At 42.3% G+C, this 10,874-nt stretch overlaps 1 long non-coding RNA gene across 1 annotated transcript; it reads right to left on the bottom strand.

Moving 5' to 3' along the window:
* Positions 1 to 5,329: 5,329 nt before the first annotated feature.
* Positions 5,330 to 9,363, bottom strand: LOC114209208 (uncharacterized). The gene is made up of 3 exons (XR_003609286.2): positions 8,033 to 9,363; positions 6,364 to 6,478; positions 5,330 to 5,531 (listed from the first exon to the last, which is right to left on the bottom strand). It is a non-coding gene; the product is annotated as an uncharacterized LOC114209208 (long non-coding RNA).
* Positions 9,364 to 10,874: the final 1,511 nt, after the last annotated feature.

Below are 10,874 nucleotides of genomic sequence, written 5' to 3'. Positions count from 1 at the left end.
AAAAATGTCAGATGGTTTGAAGGTCTAGTCTTTGTAGCTTTATTCAGGTCTCAAGCTGGGCGAGTGCCGAATTTGGCCCCTGGTTCCATTGCTGGTGGCTATAGCGGATTCCAGCCTCCTCAGGGCAGTGACTTGGACCTGTTTTGTTCAAGTGTTCAGAACAATGCTTGGAACATGATAGACACTCAATAAATATTTTTTAACAAAAGAATATGCTGTGAGGGAAGTTACTTCATCCTCCTTCAGGAGCCTCGTCGGCGTCATGAGGAATAAGAGTACCATCACTGCATCATTGTGTGCAGGACACTGACCACAGGGTTGTGTTCCATGGAGAAGCACCAGCGCCAGCATATAGAAGATCCTAAAGAAATGGCCTCAACAGCACCTCCCTCCCAAGCAAGACTGGAAGTCCTCGGGGGTCCTGGAGTCATCTGCTCACATGACTTAGAGAGTGATTACCAAAAAAAGAACTCCTCCTTTTCTCCTAGTACCCTTTTCTAGGGTCAAACTTAGAATAAAATTAGTTTAAATATTTTTAACTGGCTCTCATCAGGTAGACTAAATGTCTTCAGATCTTGCTATAGTACTGCGGGGATGTTGTTTCCAGCTCTGTCATCACTTCTGGGGAAGCTTTAATGAGATGAATGATTTGCCAATGTGCCCCTGGAAGTGATGGCCCAGGACTCTAGGTTAGACCTGATGTGAGCAGAGCAATAGCAAAGTGATGTACACACGGTCCTTAAGATGTGCCAGGAATGGTTCTAAGAGCTTTCATGAAATAATTGAGTACAAGGAAACCAGACCAACAGTCTTACACCAAACACAAAAATAAACTCAAAATGGATTAAAGCCTTGAATGCAAAACTGACATCATAAAATCTAGAAAACAGGAGGTAAGTTCCTTGGCATCAGTCTTTGTGATTATTTTTCAGACTTGACACCAAAAGCAAGGGCAACGAAAGCAGAAGTCAGCAAGTAGGACCACATCAAACTAAAAAGGTTCTGCACAGCAAAGGAAACCATCAAAAAATGTTAAGGCAACTTACTGAATGGGAGAAGACACTTATAAATCACATATCAGACAAAGAGTTAATATCCAAAGTAAATAAAGAATGCCTACAACTCAATAGCAAACAAAACAAAACAGAATCCAGTTAAAAAAAATGGACAGAGAATCTGAATAGACATTTTTCATACAGAAGGCTGATAGAGGTACATGAACATCAATATCACTCATCATCAGGGAAATGCAAATCAAAACCACCATGAGAGATCACCCCACACCTGTTATCAAAAAGACACGAAATAATAAATGTTGACGAGGATGTAGAGAAAAGGGAGCCCTTGTGCCCTGTTGGTGAGAATGTAGATTGGTGCAGCTACTGTGGAAAACAGCATGGAAGTTTCTCAAGAAATTAAAAATAGAACTACCATTATGACCCAGCAATTCCACATCTGGATATCTGTCTAAAGAAAACAAAAACACTGACTCAAAAAGATATATGTACCCCCATGTTCACTGCAGCATTATTTATAACAGCCAAGGTATGGAAGCAACCAAAGTGTCTATTGATGGATGATGTATACATATATACACATATATATGTGTGTATATTATTCAGCCATAAAAAAGAATGAAATCTTGCCATAATAAGTCAGAGAAAGACAAATACTGTATGACCTCACTTATATGTGGAATCGAAAAGAAGAAACTGAACTCATAGAGACAGAGAACAGGTTGATGGTTGCCAGAGGCAGGGATGGGGATGGGCGAAATGGCAAAAGGAGTCAAACAGTAGGAACTTCCTACTAAAGTAAGTTGTAAAATAAGTAAGCCATGGTGATATAATGTACAGCATGGCGACGGCAGTTAATGACACTGTTGCACATCGAAAGTTGCTAAGAGAGTAAATCTGAAAAGTTTGCATTACAAGAAAAAAATTGGTAACTATATTTTGTGACAGATATTAACTAGACTTATCTTGGTAAAAATAAATTTTAAAAAATAATAACTTATTGAATTGTCTCAGTAACCCAGAAAGTGGTTAGGTACCTACCACAGTTGCTGGGACATGGTAGCTGCTTAATAAATGTCCATCCTTTTCTCCTTCACTCTTGACTTGTTTATCCTACAGTCTTTTCTAAGGCTGCAGTAAAATATTTTTCTCATTCAGTAAGTATTTGTATTTTAGAATGTAAGTTTGGGTCTTTATTTTTGTTCCCATTAAATTTTGCTCTATTAAAATCATTATTCCAACTTGTCATTGTGCCCTTAGATGCTTACTCATTCATCCAGCATAAAACTACATCTTAAATTTCATGGCATTTCTAATTTGATGAATATGAGGAACATAGCATTATTTATTTTATTTAAAAATTATTCTAAAATCTTGATGAAGACACTGTCCGTTACCATGTCAAACAGTATGCAACATGCTCTCTATTTCCAGTATGTATTATGCTGGCTATTCTAACTAATTGTTTACATCTTCATGTTTAAGTGTCTAACTCCCCAATTAAGTTATAAGTTCCTGGAAGCCACATGTAAGTAAGCCTGTTTCTGTACACTTTCTTTTCTTTAGTTCCACATAGTAGATGCTCTGAAAATTTTTACCAAGCCAAGTATACATTTTGCCAGCTGATTTGCCATTGAGGTATCAACGATTTGCGAATGATGCTTGTCCCAGTATTCTGCAGTGGCTTTCCATCTCATGCCTGTGTTTCTGTACGAATGCTGTTTTTATCTCAGACCTGAACATCCAGACCCTGCAAACCACAGAAAAGGTACCTGGTTCTAGCCAGTATAATCACAGTCTGATATGCCAGGAAATTCACCTTATATCTACATCAGCTGATAGGCAATCGATCCGTTTCCAGGAACAGTCCAACATAGAATATCTTTGCAAAAGCAAGTTGCCATTTTCACAAAATATTAATCAAATTTAAATTTTAGGGGCGCCTGGGTGGCTCAGTCGGTTAAGCATCTGCCTTCAGCTCAGGTCATGATCCCGAGGTCCTGGGATGGAGCCCTGCGCTGGACTCTCTGCTCAGCGGGGAGTCTGCTTCTCCTCGCCTTCTCCCCCTGCTCTTGTTCTTTCTCTCTCTCAAATAAATAAATAAAATCTTAGAAAAATTAAATTTTATAACACTTGCTTTACAGGATGTTCTCAAAATCTAATTCTTCCTGGTTAAAAGGGAATTGATAACTCACAAGCAAGTGAATGATTATTATCCAATAATTCCTACTTCTGCCGTGACTGTCAGTGGCAGAACTCTTTTGGGGATGTTTGCAAAACTACTTAAACGCTCGGTTCCTCACACATAAAACAAATTGGTTCCAGGGTTCTTGTGACATGGCTTTGGGAACAAACAGAATGACATGAGAGATACTTTGGTCCCTGAAATACTGAGGAAAATAAGGGTAAGGGCAGTCTCTGTCAGCCCCTATCTTGCTGATAGACACGGTGTGTTCTTTTTCTTCTCCCAAAAGCTAAAGATCCTTTGTGATTTCTGCTCTGATAAGGCCTGATTTCAACACAAGGTGGATGTTTTTCAATGAGTCATTGCCTGACGAAAATAGAGCTTTAACAAAAATGGAAACCTTGACACAATCTCAATCCTATCGACTCAGACAACATTGCTCTAATTTTTGTCATAAAACTCCTCCTTTTGGACACAGCGATGACAAGAGCATTTTTTCACACGCTGAGTTCCAGCAATGGCTACTGATCAGATGCATCCAGAGAGGGAACCCAAGAGAGTCATGTTGCACCCATTCTAACGTATCTTTTTATTCGAAGTGGCTGATCCCAGGCCCATTTAGTAGTTCTCTTACTGGTTCTCCTTTTAATTAATAGACTTGTGAATAACCACAACTGCCTTATGGGACATGCCAAACACTAAACAGATGACTAACTGGCAGTGAGCAATCTGCTCAACACAGGGCGCCTTAATTTAAGCCATACGTGGTGAAAAACAAAGGCATGGCAAGCATGCAGCTCAATGTATGGTTTTTGGTCTGTTTCAAGTTAAATAAGTCCCTGGTGTGCCGAAAGTAACATTCATAAAAGTGAAAGCAACGGTTCTGATTTATTGCCACCTGTTAGCATAAGGCTGACCTGCTTGAATGTGGCGGGCACTATCAACCAGAAGGAGAACGGCTCTCGGAGTGGGCAGGAACTGGCAGCCCGGACTCAGGGAGGCTCAGCTGGAGAGGAGCCCCCGTGAAGGCTTCCCGCCAGTGAGCAGGTAACCACACCGCCTGCCGCGGGCTGGGGAGCCCTGAGTGTACTACGACTGCTGTCATCTGGCCCAGTTTATGGACAAAACCCATCTCCTGGGGGCTGTGGGGAGGGGCTGGGGTGGCGGGCCGTTCATTAGAACCTGGCCGGAGGGCAGCTCGGATCTGTAAAGGACAGCTGTCTAATTGGATTTGCTTGTGCGTACTGTCTTAGCTTTTACAATGGGAATAGGCTACCCGGCCTTTCTAATTAGATTGTTAAACATAATAGCTGAATGGCACAGCAGTAAAGAATTTGCCCTTCTCTTTGTAGGCGCAAAATAGGGCTCAGAAAAGATTCAGGATTTTTCCAGCCCATTTCCCCCATCATTGTATCTGATGGTAATGAGACGAAGTTTATTTCTTTTTAAAAGCTCCCCAAGGAGCCCAGGCCAGGTTGAAGTTCAAACTAAATGTCAAAACACACACATGCAATACAGTAGCAAACTCCTCTTTTCCTTTGGCCTCTTGTTTCCCCTAATTGGTGCCTTGTGGGCAGTCTCTACTCAGAGACCAAGAATGAAATGGGATTGGAAATTGAATTACCCTGTCACCCCTCAAGGTGGTCTCCAGACCCGCATTGAGAAAAACTGGTACAACAGGGTGGGGAAGAAATCACTTGCTGGGGTTCTGTGTCCGTCTCCTGTCTCCTGGTCTCCAAGGCACCGACCAGTAGGGTAGGAAGTGGGAGGAATGGCGGGGGGAGAGGGGGGCAAAGGAAAGGAAAGAGGGGAGAGGGGAGGGAGTCAGGGGAAGGAGCTTGGAGCTCCATGATGCCATCTACCAAGCCCATGGGTCCTGCAGCTTTAAAAACCACTTCTGGTCACACGACAAGTGACACTTTCATCTGAGGATCTGTGGTTCTCTAAGAGGACATCTTGCATCCCATTTCCTGACCATTTGCCATCAGACTGCTAACTTTGTCACCTAGGAAACATTTGCTTAGCGTCATCCAGGTTTGGTATTATAGAGGACCCGCACTAAGTTTTTATTTTTTTAATGTAATGAGAAATGGATCTTCCCCCATGTCTTCCATGCTCTTTGGGGTGTAAAGCACCAGCAGGTTGCAAGCATGATGTTCTGTAGCCTTGTAGGGGTCATCCCAGGCCACCTGACATTGGAAAGCCGTCAGGGCTTCGGGTGCTCACTCACTGTGCCCTTCTTGTACGTGCAGAACGAGGCTCTCCTGTCTGGTGTGGCAGCCGTGTTGGCGCAGTGTCCCCAGGGCCCCACAGGGCCAGAGACGCAGTGTCTGCAGCAAGGAAAAGAATTTTCCTCTTAAATGTTCCCAAAAGCAAGGAATGACCCCAGCATGGCAGAGTACAGATTATAACCCTGAGATCATTTTTGCCATTTGATTCTATCTTGACATCATCCCAGAGAGACAACTCTCTGATTTTCAGAAATATCAATAGTAAAAGCAGGCAGCACATTACTCAAAACTGCCATCTATTTTTTTGTTAAAAGGAATGAACAAGTGAATGGGTAATGAGTCATCGCCCACCTTTCTTCATCATTTAAAGTGTTACTTTGTCCCTCCTCCCTTTGCTGGTTGGATGCCCCCACGCTCTGATTGTGATCTCGAGATAGCTTTGCCAAGATTCAGCAGTGACTCCAGAATCTAACTCTATTTATAGCCCTTTGTTCGCTACACAGAGTTCTCACATTCTGTCTGTGCATTTGCGTTCCATCGCTGAGACACGCACACACACACACACACACACACACACACACACACACACACACACACACCCTCCCCGCTCGGAACCTGCGCTTGGGTCTGGGGTTGCAAATTCAGAGTCCACACACCATTGTTGTCAGGCCAGTGCATTAACTGTTTAATCTCTTAAACTGGGGCAAAATGCTCTCTGGATTGCTGCAAGACTCCCTGCCACGTTTATCTTGCATCTGGCTGCTTTCCACAGCAGTTTACCTGTCTAGATTCTGAAAGCATCGAGAGTGAGGACCCTGCTTTTTCTCACACATTTCATCCCTCAGTCTGCCCATGTCTTCAACGATGTTATCATCAGAATTTGTATGACTGTACCCCCAACATTCAAGAACTCTTCCCTTGCAGGGATTACCAGAAATGTTCACTTTGTCAGGACGTGTAGTCGTTTTCTAATTCTTCTGAAAACTCACTCCTTTGACGCATTGCTTAGATTTTATGTCCGGCGCACCCTCCATTGAGAGGGGTGTCTAAAGGAGAAACACGAAAGAGGGAATGCATTAACATGGAGACAGACACAGTTCTAGCCCAGCAGGCTGAGCCATCCTTGGCCTCCCTGTATTTTTATGTCTTACTTGGATTACGGGTGCTTGGGTCGAGTGGGACAGGACCCAGTTCCCCAGTTCTATGTGATGCCCACCTAGAACAAACCGCCAGGAGGGACAGTTTTCTACAGTGATGGGAGTGAGTAACCCTGTATGGAAACTGTTTAAAGAAGTTAGAATGAACTCGTCCTTACAGCTTACAAATTTTTGAAAATTGAACCATAAAATCAGAACAGACCCTGGCCCCTACTCTTAACCTCTGAATAAAAGAACCATGTGCCTGAAACCAAGATATTTGTGCAAAAGTACAGTTGTGCAGGCAAGGCAAACCCAAATATTGGTTTTGTTTTGAAATGAGAGACCCTTCTGCATTCTGATGCTATGTGATGTTTCTCATTCCATTCTTCATTCTGCACACATGGGTGACTTTAAGTCAGCATTCGTGGAAACAGTTTAAAAAGGTCTTGAAACTGAGAAGTGGATTATGTCAAGGACTAAAATTACTTGAGAACTTTTTGATCATAGAGATTTTGGAGTGTGATCAATTTGACACATGTGTCCATAATGATATGAGTATGTTTGCATTCTGTAGTTCTGTGATACCACAAAAGATGTGGGCAGGATGAAGTTGCTTTTTCCAAATGCTTTATAGAATGTTCTATTTAGTTTAGAACAGGTGTTGCAAATAGTGTCTCAAATATTACTAGAAATGCTCTATCACACTCACATTCTTAGCAAATCCTTTGCTTTCCTCTTAAAAGCTTATTGACAGCTGATTTTGCTCCTTGAATTTCTAAGAAAATAACTTTCCATCTATATGTGAATGTATCATTCTTGATTTTCAAGAATAAGTATCAGATAGTGCAGCTCTGTGACAAATGGGAGTTGGAACACCGGACTTACCGAGAAAAAAAAATGTACATAAATCTTTCCTCAGCCTTACTCGATTTCTTTGTCCATCTCTGGAATGAGTTCCAGAGCAATATTCCTGGACTTAAAATATCCCAGGATGAAGTTGATTTCTGATGATTCAAAATCATATTTTCTCTATGTCTCATTTCATTTCATTTCAAATGTAAGTTTTTAAAAATAATTGGGGACATAATATTGAAGGAAAAGAACAGAGCGGGAGAACCGACGCTACGTGATGACGAGAGTTGCTATAAATTTACAGTAACGAAGACAGTGTGGTATTGGGAACAGTATAAATAGATTGATTTAGCAGAATAGAGAGCCCAGAAAGAGACCCACACAAATACAGTCAATTGGTTTTTGACAAAGGAGCAAAAGTCATGCATCGGAGCAGAGACTGTCTTTTCAACAAATGGTTCTGGGACCAGTGGACACCCACAGGCAAACACATTAATCTAGACACGGATATTACACTCTTCACAAAAATTAACTCAAAATGGGTTATAGACCTCAGTGTAAAATTCACAACTATAAACATCCTAGAAGATGACATAGGAGAACACTTACATGATCCATAAAAGATATAATTCAAAAGCTGGACTTCATTAAAATTAATTTAAGCCCTGCAAAAGATAACATCGAGAGAATGAGAAGACAAACCATAGACTGGGAGAAAATGATTGCAAAAGACACATCTGACAAAGCCCATTATCGAAAATATACAAAGAACTCTACAAATTCAACAAGAAAACAAACTATTTAAAAAAATGGGCCAAAGACCCTTAACAGACGCCTCACCAAAGAAGATATACAGGGGGCAAAGAAGCACATGAAAAGATGTTCCACATTATATGTCATCAGGGAAATGCAAATCAAAACAATAGGGACATACCACTCTATGCCTACTAAAATACCTAAAATCCAGACCACTGGTAACAACAAATGCTGGTGAGGATGTAGAGCAACAGGAAAGCGCATTCATTGCTGGTGGGAATGCAAATGGTACAGCCACTTTGGAAGACGGTTTGGCAGTTTCATACAAAACTCAACATACTCTTACCATATGACCCAGCAGTTGCATTCCTTGGTACTTACCCAAAGGAATTGAAACCCCAATCCACAAAGAAATCTCCACATGAATGTTTAGAGGAGCTTTACTCAAACTTGGAAGCAACCGAGGTTTCCTTTAGGAGCTGAATGCTTAAATAAACTAGTACATCCCTACAATGGAATATTATTCAACACTAATAAGAAATGAGTTATTAAGTCATGAAAAGACACAAAGAAAACTTAAATGCCTCTTAGTGAGTAAAAGAAGCCAATCTGAAAAGGCTACATACCGTATGATTCCAAATATATGACATTCTGGAAAAGGCAAAACTATGGAGGGAGTATAAAGATCAGTGGTTGCCAGCATTCAGCAGGGAGTGAAAAATGAATAGGGGGAGCAGAGAGGATTTTTATGGCAGTAGGAGTACTCTGTATGATACTATAATGACAGACACATGTCATTATACATTTGTCTAAACCCATAGAATGTTCAACACCAGGAGTGAACCCTAAGTAACCTTTGGATTTTGGGTGATGATCATGTGTCAATGCAGGTTCATGAGTTGTAACACACGTACTCCCCTGATGAGGGGTGGTGGTTGGGAAGGAAGCTGGGTATGTGTGTAAACAGAGGGTAAAGGGAAATCTCTGTACCTCTCTTCAATTTTTCTGTGAAACAAAAGTTGCTCTAAACATTAAAATCTTAAAAAAAGAAAGAAAACAGGGACTAAATTCCCAAGGACTGGTCTTTTAGAAATCTCAAGCAGTGGGGTGCCTGGGTGGCTCAGTCAGTTAAGCGTCTGCCTTCAGCTCCGGTCATGACCCCACCGTCCTAGGATGGAGTCCCGCATCGGGCTCCCTGCTCAGCGAGGAGTCTGCTTCTCTCTCTCCCTCTGCCTGCCACTCCCCCTGCTTGTGCTCTCTCTCTGTGTCAAATAAATACATAAAATCTTTAAAAAAAAAAAAAAGAAATCTCAAGCAGCTATAACATCTCGACTTTAGACTAAGGGTAAAAGCCTCAGAATGTGTGAATTGTTGAATTCACTTATTTATAGTTAGAAAAATGCTGTTAGGGGAAGAAAGAAGAGCCTCTTTATACCCTTCCCCTTCCTACTAAGAACAGGACACTTGAGACCCCACACAGAGACTGGAGAAACCCACGTGTGTGGAGAAGTCCAAGGAGGCCAAAGAGAACGCTGTCCCGACTGGCAGCTGGCCCTGCCCTGTGCCATTCCTCTCTGATAGCTCAAGTTCCCCTCTCAGTGGTATAGATGCCTTAGGGATCTTCTTTCCCAGTAGAAAGTCTTCTCCTCCCTGCAGCCAAACCAGTAGGTGTGATGGTCATGATGTTTTCTTTTTTTAAGATTTCATTTATTTATTAGAGAGAGAGCGAGAGAGAGCACGAGTCGGGGAGGGCGCCAAGGGAGAGGGAGAAGCAGACTCCCCGCTGAGCAGGGAGCCCAATGCGGGGCTCGATCCCAGGACCCTGGGATCGTGACCTGAGCCGAAGGCAGACACTTAACGACTAAGCTACCCAGGTGCCCCAGTCACGTTTTCTTACACAGAAGACGAGAAATATGTCTTGTGCAGAGAGAACACTAGGACCTCATAGTTGCGGCTCGAGCCTGTGGAAGCACCCAATGGACTCAGGGCAACCCAGACAAATGCAGAATGCTAAAGCCAGGAGAAGCCATAAGAACCATCAGAAATTTCTCTGAAGCCAACCGAAAGGAAGTTCACAATGAATAATGGTGGTATCCTTTCAGGAAAAATGGTTTCCTCCAGTCACGGTGCTTGCTGTCATCATGCTGACCCCAGCAGGCTGCACTTTGGTTCCACATTACACACTTTCAATGGATAACAGGGGGGAGCAAACTATAGCCCGCAAGCTGAGAATGGTTTTTACATTTTTATGTGGTTGGGGAAAAAAAATCAAAAGAATACTAATATCTGGTGCCATGGAGATTGCAAGAAATTCAAATATCAGATTTATTGGCATGCAGCCATCCCCACTTGTTTAGGTCCTGTCTGTGTTGGCTTTTGCACTGCAATGGCCGAGTTGAGCATTGTGATAGAGACCCACAAAGCCCACAAAGCCTAAACTATTTATTACCTGGCTCTTCACAGAAAACATTTAGCAACCCCAGATGTGCGAGATTGCTGATCCAATGGCAAGAATTCCAACAGAGCCTACATCATGGAGCAATGCTAACTGACCTGGTCGAGATTCAGTGGAGAGTCTCCCAACAGCAGACAGTCCTCTAAGGAAAGAAGGTGCACAGGCATTAAGCATGATACATGGGCAACTTGTCATCCTGGTAAGCATTTCTGCTAGTGAATAGTCATAGTCCAGGAACTG

The sequence above is a fragment of the Eumetopias jubatus genome, unplaced genomic scaffold (genome assembly GCF_037043125.1).
Source record: "Eumetopias jubatus isolate StellerSeaLion01/CBP00866 unplaced genomic scaffold, mEumJub1_p1.0 scaffold_3, whole genome shotgun sequence".
NCBI lineage: Eukaryota > Metazoa > Chordata > Mammalia > Carnivora > Otariidae > Eumetopias > Eumetopias jubatus.
This window is presented reverse-complemented; position numbering and strand designations above follow the sequence as displayed.